The sequence below is a fragment of the Ziziphus jujuba genome, chromosome 5, assembly GCF_031755915.1.
Source record: "Ziziphus jujuba cultivar Dongzao chromosome 5, ASM3175591v1".
In the NCBI taxonomy this organism is placed as follows: domain Eukaryota; kingdom Viridiplantae; phylum Streptophyta; class Magnoliopsida; order Rosales; family Rhamnaceae; genus Ziziphus; species Ziziphus jujuba.
The window spans coordinates 32,449,032-32,466,222 of NC_083383.1; the positions used below are offsets into that span (position 1 = coordinate 32,449,032).

Genomic DNA, 17,191 nt, shown 5'->3' on the forward strand with positions numbered 1-17,191 from the left:
CCATACCTTGTATTTATTAATGTTTGTAAAGATCAAAAGTAATTATTGATGTTACATATAATAAATAGAACTGAAAATTTCTTTGCTTCTTAACGCTCAACCATTTTATCAATTTAAATTTAGGTTGACAAAACAATTATTCCTCTCGAAATTTTTTTTCAATATTTTTCTATACATCAACAAATTAAGAAGAAAAAAAAAACATATAAGCACGGCATTAGCATGATGGTAAGTATTATTTGAGTATAAAATTGTTTAATTTTGTTAATAAAAGAGACTTTGCATATTATTTATTCTACTACCAATGGATATATTGAAGAAAACTAAAGATAAATAAAGTAAATCCTATTATTCGTTTTTCTTTTTTCACAAATTTTTAAATTTTGAAATCCAAAATTCCATTTATTGTTTGATAATTTTTCGTCCACATCACACAGAAATTGTAACACCCCGTCTCGAACCATGTCGCAATTTTTGCACGTTGACCGAGGTTGACCGTTGACCGAACGGGTCAAAAGTTGACTTTTTGACCCGGTTGGAATTCTAGGTTGACTGAGGTACCGTTACGGAATACACATTGGCACGAGTTCGTAGACTGGTAGCACGTTGAAAACGGAGCTACGGTTTGAAAGTTATGAGCAAAACAAGTTGAGGTCCAAACTGTCCAAGGGGTGCCGGAGTTGACTTTTTATTCATGCAAGGTTGAGCTTTGACTCATGCATGGTTGTGAAGTGCTCGTCGATACGAGTCCGTAGACTAGCGGCACGTCCGATTTGGACATGTGGTTTGAAAGTTATGGACCTGTAAAGTTTTTCAAATACTGTATTATTTTAATATTATTTTTACACGCATAACGAGGTGCCACGTGTGACTCAATGAAGGTGGCCATGTGTCACCATGGTGAAATGCCACATGTCAACCATGTGAAAAAAATCAAATTATTTTATTATTTTTGAATAATAATATTATTATTAATATTATTTAATTATTTCTTTTTCTTTTCCTTTTTCTTTTTCTTTTTCTTTTTCTTTTTCTTTTCTTTTCCCCACGTGGGAAAACACCACCACTTCTTTCTTTTTCTTTTTCTTTTTTTCTTTTTTTTCCTTCTTCTTCCCCGAAATACACACACACACGCAGCTTTTCTTTCTTCTCTCCCGACCGTCCCTCTCTCTCCTGTGTTTTCAAATTCCGGCCACCCATAGCCCTCACGCGCCAGCAACCAAGGAAGCCCGCCACCTCGCGAGCTCGGCCGCCAAGTTTCACGGCCAGCCGCCGCCGGACGTGCGCCGATCGGGCCGGAGAAGCCGCCGGCCTCCGGATTTTCTCTCTCCTCTTTTCTTGTGTTTTCCGGCCAGCCCACTCCCAATTGAGCCTCCTATCCCCCTATTTTGGGTCCTCTGAATCCAAAAATGGCCTCCAATCTCAAAAATTCGAAGCGGTTTGCGAGATATGGAGAAGTGAACACCGGCCGAAACTTTCCGACCAAATTCCGGCCACCTCCGGCGGAATTGGGGTCGATGGAGACCGGATTGGTGATCCTCGTCCCACGAGCTTCGATTCGGTATATCATTCGACCATTTTGGTTAAAGTTTGTGTTTAAGCCCCCGGGTACCGGGTATTATTTACCCGAATAAAATATTATTTTATTTGACTGTCTGTGAATTTTGTTCTAGGAGCACCGGTGAGTCGTAGAATTGATCCCGTGGTGGATCATGGGTTAATTGCGTGCTCCAGGTGAGTGACCCACCTTTAAAAATATTTTCGGGGTAATTAATTGTATTTATGTGGTATTAATTTGGTATCTGTAAAATTGTGCCCATGTGGTGTATTTTAAATATAATCGGGAAAAATATTATTTTATATATATATTTACCATTGGTAATAAATGGAAATTTTGGGATCATTAAGAAATTCCCGATTATTATTTTATGGTGATTTAATTATGAATTATATTGTTGTTTAATTTATTATGCATGAGCAAAGTGAATTTTGGTGGTATTTGTACGTGGTTTTAAATTTGATTTTCCGGACATAATTGGGTTAAATATTTTACGAAAATATTTGGTTATATTTTATAAATTATGCCCGCGGTATTTTTATGGTTGCATTTCGTATTTCGAGGAAAATTGTGGTTTGTTGTTATCGCTGTTTTGTACCGGGTGATTGGATAAAATATGTGGGATGGTGTGTTGTGAAATTTTGGTATACTTTCCACGGTGGTTTTTGGAAAAACGGTACGGTTGGTTATTTATGTTTATTTTTAGACGCACTCATACAGTATTGGTGTTCTGGTGTATGGTGTATGGACACGTGGTAGTGCGCGGTTATTATCTGGTTTAGCGCACGGTTATTACTTCACCCGTGAGTTGCCATTGGACCGTGGGCAGGCAAGGTTATTGTTGTGCACAGCCGCCCCCCTCCTTGGCCGGGTGATGGTTTTTAGCAGTCGGTACTGTCGGGACGCCGAAGTGACCACTGCAGGTTTCTCTCTTTAACCTCCCACAAGTCGGTGCTCGGGACGCTGGGTATCGGAGGGCATCACCGGTATATGGTGTGGTGCGTCAGGTGTAATTGTCGGTGTAAATTGCAATTAAAGTTTAAAACCCCAAAGGTGTTCTAAAATGATTTATTATAATTTATTGCAGTTTATTTATATTTGGGGTATTTATTTGTTTATTTGTTGTTTATTAATTCGTTTGGTTCCTTGGTTTTTGGGAAGTACGTACATCGGGTTTTGTGAAAATGTTTTAAAAGGGGAACTTTTCCAACGGAGTGACTAGTGAGGGTTTTGAGAGAAAGTATTACTTCAATTGTTTATTTATTTATTTATTTAATTGTTCGGTACTGGTTAATTAAATTTCCTTATTTTTATATTATTATTATTAAAGGTGTTTAGTAGATAGGGTCACTCACTGAGATGATTAGCATCTCACACTCTTAAATTCCGTTCCCCTAGGTCCAGGTTGGAGACGTTGATTGTCCGGGGCGAGCCCAACGTCTCAGTTCGTTGCCGAAGGTTCAAGAAGTTTTTCTTCCCTTTTTCCTCTCTATTCTGTATTTCTTCTTTATCTGTTATTTTTATAAATTCCACATTTGTCGTATAATGCTCTGTATACTGTATTGGACGTGTCGTTGTTTTTATGCACTGGGTTGCTGCTGTTGTTTTATTTTTGAAGTGCTGAAATTTGTGGAACAATTTGTAGTTGTGGGAGGAATAAGGGGATGTTTATAGAAGTGTGTTTTCAGTGCAGGTAGTTTGTGGTAAGTAAATCCCTTAGGGGAGGCTCTGTCGGATTTTCCGTTGGAGGGTCCGGTAGGGTTTCCCTGGGATCAGGGCTGTCTAAGGTTCCGGGGAAGGAATTCTTGACGGGTCCTGACAGAAATTCATCCAAAATTTCCTAAAAGCAAGCTGTATATTTAAATTGTTAAAGAATATAATCTAATTTTGATCCACTTTTCTTTAATTCAAGCTTTTGAGAATAAAATATTCTTGCATAAATAAAATAGAAAAAAATAATAAAAAAAAAAAGATGAAAAAAAATCTATAGAGATTCACACGTTGCAGATAGTAGATGATCACTTTACTCAGGGTGCCTTTTTTTTTTTCCTTTCCCTTTTTTAAAAAAAGACAACGAAAGTATTTAGTTAGTTATAAGTGTTTACTTTTTCATATAATTGGAATTACAATCATATAGACTTAAATTAAAAAAAAAAAATTGAAGACGAAAAGAGTTTTTTTTTTTTCTTTTCTCATCAAAAAATAATTTATAAATCTATTGCATATTGTAGATCAATTTGAGAACATTTTATGAATTTGAAATTAATTATGATTATTCTTATCATTTAGTTTTTTTTTTTTCAAAAATTGTGAAAATCATTTAATTGTTCTGTAGTATAATTAGATTTTTAAGTAAACCCAATACCAAAATGGAAACTTATTATTAAAATAAAAATTAAATAAATAAAAAACAAAATGAAAATTTATTATGAAATTTAAAATTGCCGGGAAAAAGAGCTCGATCCTTTAAGCCAATATATATATATATATATATATATATGTATGGAGTTCAGCTCCAACAATTTATACACCAAGACAAAGTATAAGGTACAACGATCGTGAATCGAATCTTACCTATTAAAGATTTGATTGGCGGTGGTCGGGATCTCACCAAGAAGACTTGTTAAATTAATGTCTTCGGATCTCACCCACTAGATCGAACTAAGCCAAGCGAATCTCGAATTTGGGTTCATAAGTATCAAAGTTGTTGGAAACGGTGGTGGATTGGTTGGGAACTCATTGAAGTTGAGAAAATCGGCTAGTCGTTGCTGTTGCTGGAAAAAGTCTTTGGCATCATGGTGTTGGCTGGTATAAATGGTTTAAATGGTTTAATACCTGTGAATAGGCAACACCTTATCGTTGGAGACTTTTTCCTACAACGGCGGTGACGAGCTGGTTTTTATACTAAAATTAAATAGTTCTACCTATTAGTGTTACATAAAGTGATATGGCGCAAAAATCATTAGTCTCTGTGTCCTGATCTTCACCCTCATTCCATTCTTTCTCTTTTATTTTCTTTTCATTCGGTCGCTATGGAGTCTTCCTAACTCTTCCATGTTTTGATAAATTTGTCATAGATATAAGTTTCTAGATATGTAGGCTGTCATTCTAGGTGCAATACTAGCTAGGATCTCAAACTACAATATTTGTGTTAGAGAAAATTTTAAACCTACATATGTGAATGAGAATGTTAAAGAAAACTTTAGTGATAAAAATACATTGCCTACAGCTAATAGTTGCATATGTTGTTGACAAATTGATTTATTATTAATTATATGTTATTGAAACATCATAAATACTTGTCACAACATCGCACTCGAACCACAAAAAAAAATATATGTGGCAATATACGGTCAGTAGTGGCAAACGTTATTTGGTCAATATAATGGCAAATTAAGTTTCAAACGATTTAGGGACCTAAATATCCACTTCCCCCTAACATGTTTCCATAAATTCCGTCAAGTGCCATTTAAAAACTAGCAAATTTTTTTTTCTTTTTTTTTTTTGGGTAAATAACAATGCATTACGCACAAAAGGAGCCTCCAAACAAGAGGATTACAACTTAAGGCCACAGCCTACAAAAGCTAGCAATTGGGTATTGATAAACATTCCTCTAATTTATGCCAAATTCTATCACATATGTTATCTGTATTTGCAGCAAATTAATTATACAACAAATTGACAAATATGTATAAATATATTAACGTTTCCACACTTTGAACAAAATTATTAATGCCCCAATTGCAGCAAATATGTCATCAATATATATATATAGTGTTACATTGTAAGAACTTGGGAGCTATATAAATATTTCTGTAGTTCTCTAATTCAATATTAATAACCTTGTTCCAGTTATAAATTACATATATCTATGTCAATGAAGAATATTTCAACACAACATCCTTCAATGATCTCACATCTTGTAGAATCTTATTTTGCATAAAGGAACATGCGTAATAACAACAATAATTATTATAAAACAAAAGCCAAAATATTATACATTAATATTTTTATAATTATAATTAAGGTAATATAATGATTGATTATTTGAAATTCATGATAGGCTGAAACCCATGTTGAAGACTTGCTTACCAGATTTTGTCAACATTGTTGGAGATGGTGTCAATGTCACCACATTCATGTTCTTTCCAACCTTCCAAGGCATGCACTATCCCTGCTACACGCCACGCACTCATCACCCTTCTTGGCAACCAATTCTGTCACATGTCATAAATCAAATTTTTATCTAGTCCATCTAATGAGAAACTGCTTTCCAAAGGATGGTATTAATTAGGTCATTGGTTAATTACCTCACAAGAGTGTAGATTCTCAAGAGATGTAGGAGTGACCATTGCTGGTGTGTAGTGGTAGAAGCAGTCTTTGCGCAATTTCTTAGGTTGGAATTGGGAGAAGCGAATAAATATTGTTCCCTTTGAAGCCTTTAATTGCTTTTCTTCACTAAATTCATCTCCCACTAGCCATATCTGCAATAGCAATTAATTATTGGTAGATCAATTGGAAGGAACCTAGAGAGGATATGATTAATTATTTAATTAATTAATTGGTATTATTATTACCTTTTGAGAAGAACATTTTGAAAGAACAAATTTATTTGCACAAGATGAATTGGTATTCAAAGATTTGTTAAGCTTCAGATACTCATCTTCATTCACTGTAGCTATCTGAAATCATGAACGTCAGATACATTCATTCATGTTGAACATAAATTTCAATTAGCTTGAACCATCTAATAAATGCTCTTTCCCTTGATTTTCACAAAACTAATCAGTAATTCAGTTGTCGTAAATGGTAATTCACATATATAGTTGTTGTTATTGCTTAATTATTTTTTTCCCCAAAAAGGAAGGAAAAGATCTTCAACAATCCACCATATATATGAATCTAGATGAGTGTGTCTCTAAATTGATGATATAGTGTGTCTCTAAATTGATGATATTTACCTGGATACCCTTTTGGCACAGAGCCATGGCAAGGGCGTAAGCAACCTTGGTGAGTTTGCCAATAAGAAGAACTTGGGTAGTCCCTTCTGGTAAATTGTTCAGAACTATAGCCACTGCTAGGGTACTTCCATCCACCAACTTGATTTTCAGCTTTGGATGCTTTTCCACATAAAACCCTCCATATCTATTCAACTCCTCACTCTGCAAATAAATTTTTTATTATTTAATTTTATCATTAAATGTAAATAAGGACAAAAAGCAAATAAATGAACAATTGAGAAACAAAAACTTGCCTGGTTCAAGAGACCTAGACTTAACACTTTAACACCCTTTTCCTCTGCTTCAAGTATGGCTTCCTCAATCAAGCCATTGATAAGTTGATTTTGCCATTGCAAGGAGTACTAGGAAACAATATATATGGAAGAGCAATTATACCTAAATGCAAAACAAATGAATTTGAAAGAACGCATTTAATTGGATTAACATGTGTATCACAATATTTAATTATCTTACCTGGAACTTGTATTTGGGAATAGACCAAGTTTGCAATCTGAGTTTATCAAAACGATGCCTCTCAACCACAAAAGTGCGACCATAAATCCAAGTCAACATCATGGTCCACATTGTCACTGGCCACATTAACCATAAGTACCATTTTGATGATGTGTGGGGCTTAGAAGCCAACGAGGCAAGTCCCAACCGTAGATGGTGTTGAATGGAAACAAAAACCAGAACAGCAAAACAACAAGCAAAACCCGAAGGAAGGAAAGAAAACTGCAGCTGCTGGTTTATTGAATGATTCTCTGCTTTTGTGGCTTACAGCATACCAAAGGAAAAAACATAACACTATTTATACTAATACTTAACCCTACCTACATAAAACATCATAAAATTACCTTAAAAGAAGTTTCTAAAACTTGGACTTTAAGAAAACTTGGACCCTAAGTAACCAAGGCCCACAAAATAATAACCCAAAAAATCAAGTTTATATTTCAACACTCCCCCTTAAACTTGATTAGTTATTCCTATTAGACTTCTCAATTTAACAAAGACTTCATGCTTGAGAGGCTTGGTAAAAATATCGGCTACTTGATCATAAGTCTTCACATACTCTAGCTGTACATCTCCTTTGATAACGTATTCTCTAATATAATGATAACGCGTATCAATATGTTTGCTTCGATCATGAAAAACAGGATTCTTGGCAAGGGCTATTGCTGATTTGTTATCCACGTAAATCTTGGTTGGTTCTTCTTGTGGACAGCCCAACCTCCTTAACAAGTTTCGAATCCAAATTGCATGACAAACACAAGAGGTGACAGCTACATACTCCGCTTCACATGTTGAAAGAGTAACAATTTGCTGCTTCTTTGACATCCATGTAAACGCCGTATTTCCCAAATAAAACACAAAGCCACTTGTGCTTTTATGATCATCTATATCTCCACCCCAATCACTATTACTATATCCAACAAGCTTGTAATCATCGGAAGTTGAATAATACAAACCAAAACTTATTGTACCTTTTAGATAACGAAGAATCCTTCTTGCTGCCTTCAAGTGAGTTGTTGTTGGATTCTCCATGTATCGACTTATAACTCCTACACTATAAAGAATATCTGGCCTTGTACATGTCAAGTATCTTAAACTTCCAACCAAGCTCTTAAAAAATGTTGGATCCACCTTTTCTCCTTCCTCATGCTTTGATAACTTGACTCCACATTCCATTGGTGTACCAACCGGATTTGCATCATCCATTTTAAACTTCTTAAGTACCTTCTTAGCATACCCTTCTTGAGTAATTAATATGCCTTCACCTCCTTGCTTTACTTCAATGCCAAGATAGTAAGACATGAGCCCAATATCGGTCATCTCAAACTCCCTCGTCATCTCCTCCTTAAACTCGGCAAACATACTTGGATTGCTGCTCGTGAAAATTAAGTCATCTACATACAAGCACACAATCTGTAATACCCCGTCCCGAACCATGTCGGAATTTTTGCACGTTGACCGAGGTTGACTGTTGACTGTTGACCAAAGGGGTCAAAAGTTGACTTTTTGATCCGATTGGAATTCTAGGTTGACTGAGGTACCGTTACAAAGTACACATTGGCACGCGTTCATAGACTAGTAGCACGTTGAAAACGGAGCTACGGTTTGAAAGTTATGAGCAAAACAAGTTGAGGTCCAAACTGTCCAAGGAGTGCCGGAGTTGACTTTTTATTTATGGGGAAATGAGCTTTGACTCATGCATGGTTGTGAAGTGCTCGTCGATACGAGTTCACAGACTAGCGGCACGCTTAAAACGGACATCTGGTTAAAAAGTTATGGACGCGTGAAGGTTGCCGGATACCGTAATATTTTAATGTTTTTGAGTCGATGAACAGTGAAATACCACGTGTCTTCACCTGATTGGTCCACGTGGATGAACAGTGTCACCACTATGGCCCTTATTTGACAAAAATCTCGGGGAAGAGAGAGAAAGAGAGAGAGGGAGAGAGAGAAACGACCGGCCACCATCGGTTGACCACCGTCCGGCCACCAGAGGGCTACACGCGCCGGCCATCGGTGAATCCCAGTTCCCCGTGACCCAAACCTCCAATTTTCACGACCGCCGGACGAGTCCGGATCGAGGCGGCGAAGTTCGGCGGCGATTTTTCCCTCCACCGCCGGCCACCGGCGTTTGACCCCTTCCTGCCCGTTTTTCGGCCACACGCGCCAGCCACCCCTCACCACCTCCTCATTTCCGGCCAGCCCACCAAATTTCACTTCCACCGGACCTCCGACGCGCCGGGATCGGAGCGTTTTCCGGCGAGGGGCCGGAAATCTTCAAACCCCGATTTCTCCGCCGTCCGGCGTCCGTTTGCCTCACCGCCAGTCCCGTTGGAACCCTTTCCCCTTGATCTACAAATCTGCAAAAAATCTCAACCAACGGCCACCGCACGCGCCGCCGCCGGCGACGGTTGCCGGTGATCGCGGCTGCTCGCCGGAAGTTACTGTTCCGATGAGTACCCAGTCGCACCGCCGGTCCTTGTCCACTGTGTTCGACCTCCTGAACCCAAATCCGGCATCCTTCTCTGCCAATTCGTGATGGTTTGGGAGAATTGAGGAGTCGAAACCTGAAAGCTTTCCGGCGAGATTCCGGCCACCTCGGGTTCGATCACCGGAAAGTAAGACCGAATCCGTGATCCTCATCACTCAAACTTCGATTCGATATATTATTCGACCATGTTGGTTAACATTTGTGTTTGACCCCCCCGGGTACCGGATATTATTTACCCGAATAAAATATTAATTTATTGGACTATGTGTGAATTGTGTTCTAGGAGCACCGGTGAGTCGTGGAATTGATCCCACTGTGGATCATGGTTTAGTTGCGTGCTCCAGGTGAGTGACTCACCTTCAAAAATATTTTGGGCAATTAATTATGTTTAATTGGTGTTTAATTGGTATTTAAATTATGCTCATGTGGTACAATTTAGTTATGGTTTTATTGTGGTTTAAATTATTTATTGTGCATGAGCAAAGTATATTTCGGTAATAATCGTACGAGGTTTTAAGTATTATTTTCGGGCATAATTGGGTTAATTATTTTATGAAAATATTTGTTTAAATTGTATAAATTATGCCCGCGGTATTTTAATTGTTGAACCTCATGTTACGAGAAAATTATGGTTTATTTGTTATCGATATTTCCGTACCGTTTGTTAAATAAAAATATGTGGGATGGTAATTGAGAAATTTTGGTATATTTCCCATGGTGATTTTGGAAAACGGTACAGTTGGTTTAATAATTATTTTAGACGCATTCACACAGTATTGGTGTTCTGGTATATGTATATGTGGTTCAGCGCGCAAGTATTATTATTTCTCCCGTGAGTTGCCATTGGACCGTGGGCAGGCAAGTCCTATATAGTGCACACAGCCGCCCCCCTCCTTGGCCGGGATGATGGTTTCAGCAGCGGTACTGTCGGGATGCCGAAGTGCCGTTTGCAAGTTTCTCTTTTTAATCTCCTCACCAGTCGGTACTCAGGACGCTGGGTATCGGAGGGTATCACTAGTATATGGTGTGGTGCGTCAAGTACAAATTTTTCGGATGGAAATTTCAAACCCCAAAGAGTACAAATAATTTATTATAATTTATTGCAGTTTATTTATATTTGGGGTATTTATTTATTTATTTGTTGTTTATTAAATTATTTGGTCCCTTGGTTTTCGGGAAGTACGAATATCGGGTTTTGTGAAAATGTTTTAAAAGGGGAACATTTCCAACGGAGTGAATAGTGAAGATTTTAAGAGAAATTGTTACCTCAATTGTTTATTTATTTATTTATGTAATTGTTCGGTATGGATTAATTAAATTTCTTTATTTTTATATTATTAATATTAAAGGTGTTCAGTAGTCAGGGTCACTCACTGAGATGATTAGTATCTCACACTCTTAAATTCCGTTCCCCTAGGTCCAGGTTGGAGACGTTGATTGTCCGGGGCGAGCCCAACGTCTCAGTTCGTTGCCGAAGGTTCAAGAAGTATTTCCTTCCTTTTTTTTTTCCCTTCATCTTGTATTACTTCTGATATGTCATTGTATAAATTCCACATTTATCTATATAATGCTCTGTATACTGTATTGGACGTGTAGTTATTATTTAGGCACTGAGTTGCCGTTATTTTTGAAGTGCTGAAATTTGTGAAATCAATCTGTAGTATTGTGGGAGGAATAAGGGGATGTGTATAGAAGTGTGTTTTCAGTGCAGGTAATTTTTGGTTAGTCCTACCCTTAGGGGAGGTGCTGCCGGATTTTCCGTTGGAAGGTTCGGTGGTATTTCCCTGAATATATCATCTCTTTTAATTTTAATGTAAAGTGCATGCTCATATGGACACTTGATAAAATTCTTTTCTTGGAGATACTTATCAATTCTAGCATTCCAAGCTCTTGGTGCTTGCTTCAACCCATAAAGTGCTTTCTTCAACCTTAAGACTTTGTCTTCTTGTCCCTTGATTTCATATCCTTGTGGTTGTTCGATGTAAACTTCTTCTTCAAAAACTCCATTTAAGAACGCAGACTTCACATCCATTTGATGTATTTTCCAATTGTGTTGAGCTGCCAATGAGATGATTAACTTTACCGTTTCTAGTCATGCAACAGGTGCAAAAACTTCATCATAGTCTATACCAGCCCTTTGACTATAGCCTTTCACTACCAACCTTGCCTTATACCTTTCAACCTCACCTTTAGCATTCTTCTTGGCTTTATACACCCACTTCACACCAATAGCCTTGGATTTTTGTGGAAGTAAAGCTGGTTCCCAAGTTTTGTTCTTCTTGATTGCTTTTATCTCCTCATCCATGGCATTCTTCCAATTTTTGTCTTTCATTGCCTCTTGGAAGTTCACGGGTTCACAATCAGCAAATAAACAAAACAAAGTGAGATCATCCTGGTTTTCGGTTACCTCATATATCTCTTGTAAACTCCTAAACCGTGGGGCCCTTTCACTTGAATTTCCGCCTTCTTGAAGACCTGCTGTTGGTGAAGCTGGTGGGGTGATCGCCTCCTCTCTTATTAGCTCCATACCTGGCTGTTCCGCTTCTTCCTCTTCAAGATATGGGAGAAAATTGTAGCTTTCATCATGTGATTCCCAATTCCACTCTTCTTCTTCATTAAATATAACATCCCGGCTGATTATTGTTTTCCTACTCTTAGGATTGTAGAGTTTGTACCCTTTGGAGTTTATGTCATAGCCAATGAAGACATACTTCTCACTTTTGTCATCCAATTTGCTTCTTTTCTCATCAGGTACATAGGCATGAGCTATGCTTCCAAACACTCTTAGGTGTGAAATACTGGGCTTCCTTCCACTCCAAGCTTCTTGAGGTGTTTTTCCCCACACACTTCTTGTTGGAGATCGGTTAGATAGGTAGACAGCACATGCAACCGCCTCTGCCCAAAACTCCTTCGGCAATCTCTTGCTTTTAAGCATGCTTCTCGCCATATCTAGGATTGTTCTATTCTTCCTTTCTACCACACCGTTCTGTTGGGGGGATATTGGTACTGTTAAAAACCTTCGAATTCCATGTTCTTCACAATATTTCTGCAATTCATTTGATGTGAACTCTCCTCCTCGATCAGATCTCATAGCTTTAAGCAAACAGCCACTTTCTTTCTCAACAAGAGCCTTAAACTTCTTAAAATTCTCAAATACCTCTGATTTTTCTTTCAAAAAAAAATACCCACGTCTTTCTCAAAAAATCATCAATGAAAAGAAGGAAATAGTAACTCTTACCAAGTGAACTAGGCTTCATCGGACCGCACACATCAGCATGTATAAGTTCCAGCGGCTTTCGAGCTCTTGAAGTTGTCTCTTTGGGAAAACTTTTTTTAAATTGCTTTCCAAGTAAGCACCCTTCACAAACTTGATTCGGATTATGAATGCAAGGTAATCCTCTCACCATCTCCCTTTTGGACAGCAACTCTAGACCTCCAAAATTTAAATGCCCAAATCTAAGATGCCAAAGCCAAGACCCATCTTTGTAGCATGCCTTGAGACACTTGGCAGCATCATTTTGAATGTTGAACATGAACATTCTATTTCTTGACATCGGCACCTTGGCTATTAAGTTGCTTGCATTGTCCCTTATACAAAGATGGTTGTCTCTTAGATGAATATCATAACCTTTCTCCAAAAGTTGTCCAAGACTCAAGATGTTGCTCTTCATACTCGGCACATAATATACATTTGATATGAACTGGTGCTTTCTGCTCCTTAACCGAATGAGGATGCTGCCTTTTCCTTTTACCGCTACCTTGGATTCATCCCCAAAAGATACATTGCCTCTCACGGATTCATCAAGCTCCACAAACATGCCTCTCCTTCAGCACATGTGATTGCTTGCACCGGTATCCAAGTACCATGTATGGTCTTCACTTCTTTCATTATCTTTGTAAGCCAACAACAAGGTACCATCTTCTTGACTTCTTTCTTCGACATAGTTGGCCTTCTCTTCAACTTTATTGTAGCCAGGGGTTCTACATTCGGAAGCATAATGACCGAGTTTCCCACATTTGTAACACTTTACATGGAACTTATTATCATACCTTGGTGCTGAGAAACCTCTCCCACGGCCTCTTGTTGATCCTCTTCCTCTTTGAAAGTTGCTGTTATGATCATCACCAAACTTCCAGCCCCGTCCAGGTCCTTGCCAACGGCCACGTCCTCGCACACGGCCTCGTCCTTGTTGGCTTCGATCATTGTGACCGCTGCTGGTTTCCTCTTTAGTTGCTTCAATTCGGGTCTTGAACAACTGTTCCACTATTCCTTCCTTCTTCTTTTTCTTTTCTTCATAAGCTTGCAACGAACCCAAGAGCTGCTCCAATGACATAGCTTCCAAATCTTTTGTTTCTTCGATAATGGCAACAATATGATCAAACTTTGAATCTAATGATCTAAGAATTTTCTCCATGATCTTAACATCATCTAATTTTTCACCATTCCTTTTTAATTGATTGGTCACCATCAAAACTCTAGAAAGATAATCAAATATGAGTTCTCCTTCCTTCATAGGCAGCGTTTCAAACTCAGCCCTTAAGGTTTGAAGTCGTACCTTCTTGACTGGATCGGCTCCCTTGTAAGAGATTTGAAGCTTCTCCCATGCTTCTTTAGCCGACTTGGCTTCCGAGATCTTCTCAAATGCATCATCATCTAATCCTTGATAGATTAGATAGAGAGCTTTCTTGTCTCTCTTTCTTGAGTCTCTCAAACTATCTCTTTGATTTTGAGATAAACTAACTTCATTCTCTGTTTCGACGTAGCCTTTCTCCACTATCTCCCATACGTCTTGGGCACCAAGGAGAGCCTTGATCTTGATACTTCAGTTGTCATAGTTATTCTTGTTGAGTGTTGGAACTTGGAAAGGGACCATACCATTATTGGCCATTTTTTTTTTTTTATCACGGTACTGTTCACGCAAATGTCTACGTCGCTACTGTTCACGCTACTGTTTACGTCGCTATTGTTCACATCGTTACTGTTTACGCTACTGTTTACGTTGCTACTGTTCACGAAATTGTTCAACCAATCTCTAATACCACTTTGTTGAATGGAAACAAAAACCAGAACAGCAAAACAAAACAACAAGCAAAACTCGAAGGAAGGAAAGAAAACTGCAGCTGCTGGTTTATTGAATGATTCTCTGCTTTTGTGGCTTACAGCATACCAAAGGAAAAAACATAACACTATTTATACTAATACTTAACCCTACCTACATAAAACATCATAAAATTACCCTAAAAGAAGTTTCTAAAACTTGAACTTTAAGAAAACTTGGACCCTAAGTAACCAAGGCCCACAAAATAATAACCCAAAAAATCAAGTTTATATTTCAACAGATGGTAAATCGATTTTGGTGTAGTTAGATGCGTTAGATGCACGACATCTAGCACTTCCTCTCTTTTGAGTGAACTCTCATACAGAGAATCCGAAGATTTGTCCATTGTTCCATAGATGTAGTCATAGAGTGGCATAAACAAGGAGTAATTTGTTCGAAATCGAGTGTGATGCAAAGAGTGGAACCTGTGGATGGAGTATTTATCAGATAATCGCCACTTTTGCTATGGGTTATATTTTACATGTATGTGTAATCAATAATCGAAATTAATTAAAAATTGAAAGAAGAATTGGAAGGCTTGCGATGGATTATGCATAAGGTACTTGAGAGGAGGAAATATAGAGAAGATCCAGTTTGGAACAAGCTCAAAATTGCAGTGACGCATATTGTTCATGAAATCAATGTAAGTTACGTAACCAACATGGGATGCTATAGAGGCGGTTCCTGTGAACAATGTGGCCAGCATGGGACTTGCAAACAGGACGAAGTACGCTAGGTGCTCCGCAAATGGGTGAATCACGGCTGCCACATAAATATATTTTTATCATATTTAGTAAAGAAAATTAAAAATATATAAATAAATTACAATATATAAGTACCCAACAAAAGCGATCCAAAATTGGAAGTCCAATAGATAATTTATAGAAATTGGAAAGAAAAAAAAGAAAAAAAAAAAAGAAAAAGAAAAAAAGATGACGTACAAGTAATGGGCTTGGTGACAATAGAGGAATGGTGATGAGAATGATGGCGAGAGTAGAGGAAATGGTGGTGAAGAGCTCTGTGGAGCCAGTAATTAAGGAGCTCAACCGGACCCACATGAAGCAAAATTATTATGACCGCTCCATCTGCCCTCCACAACGGCACGTTAGAAGCCCGTTTCACTGTCTTGCTTACTACATATAACAATATTCCATACAACAATATTTGGTCGTCCCTATTAATTAGACCAAAATCAATAATTAAAACCCAAATTGAATTTTTATTAATAAGTGAATTAGTTAATTAATTGTAGTTATCAGTATTAACCAGTTCCTTTCTCTGTCAACTTGGTCGAATTCGACCTCTATCTAGGATCCGATTGTTACCTTTGGTGGTTCGGTAACGAGAAAGGGTGATCCAAATCTGGTTGTGAAGAAATCTCCATAATAGAAGTGGTAAAATCAGGAAATGGGACAGGTCTCTCTCTTTCTCATCCGCTTTAAACATATATAAGTATGTGTTCTGAATCGCCCATGGTGCCAATATCATGTACTGCATGCATAACCCACATTTTTAACTCAAATAATAACGGTATATGCATTACAAAGAAAATATTCATATCATAATATGAATTATTACTGTTAGTATATTCATTTTTGCAATCTTCATATTAAATATTAAATTGGAAAAAATTGAGTAATAGAAATATATATAGTCGGTTGTACTAGAAATATATAACAAAAAAATTCTAACAGTATCTAATGCCCTTAATTTGAAGAACTTAGATATGATATAGAGCCTGATAAGCATGCTTCTTCAACCCAATCTTGAGCATGCATTAATATAATATTTTTATTTTCTCAATTAAAAAACTATGAAAAATTCTCCAAATAGATTTGAAAGTAAGTAATATCCAAATATATTTAAGATAATATAATACAAAATTAGAGAAAATATCATGCGCAGAAACTTTCATATTCTTCAATACATATGACACCTTATAATATAATTAGTGTTAGCATATACACATGCATCACCATGCATACATATTATACATTCAAACCTATATATATCTATATAAAGTGGAGCTACATGTTCGTAACATACTCTGCATATGCATGCATGGTTTTGGCTCATATATATGATGATTTTAAGATTCTATGCTTATTATGGATGACATGCATATGGAATCAAAATACTTAGGATTAATGGCCCTTTGACCTAGACAGAGAGAGTGATAGATATAGCTGAGAAAAAGAGAGATAGAGGAGATCGTAATATATGAAAGGAAGACCTTAAAGCATCCAAGAGGCTTCCATGGCCAGTCAGAAAGGATTCCGGGCTTAGATGCCATAGCTTCGTGTTTCTCTTGCTCTCTATCTCTCTGCAATCTACGCACACACATTTATATATATAGGAAATGTAGATATGTAGATATTAATTGATGATTCCCTTTCCACAAATGTTTTGGGTTTGTGTATATGTCATCTGCGTGACATGTAGTAGTGTTCTCGAATGAATTATTAATGCTAGCTAACCTTGAAATTTCCAGCTACCTCTCTTTGTCCTTTCGTCCGAAACTTGCATGCGA

General features: G+C 37.4%; 1 pseudogene; it reads right to left on the bottom strand.

Moving 5' to 3' along the window:
• Positions 1-1,762: 1,762 nt before the first annotated feature.
• Positions 1,763-16,954, bottom strand: LOC107403680 (very-long-chain aldehyde decarbonylase CER1-like; annotated as a pseudogene).
• Between the last annotated feature and the right edge of the window lie 237 nt (positions 16,955-17,191).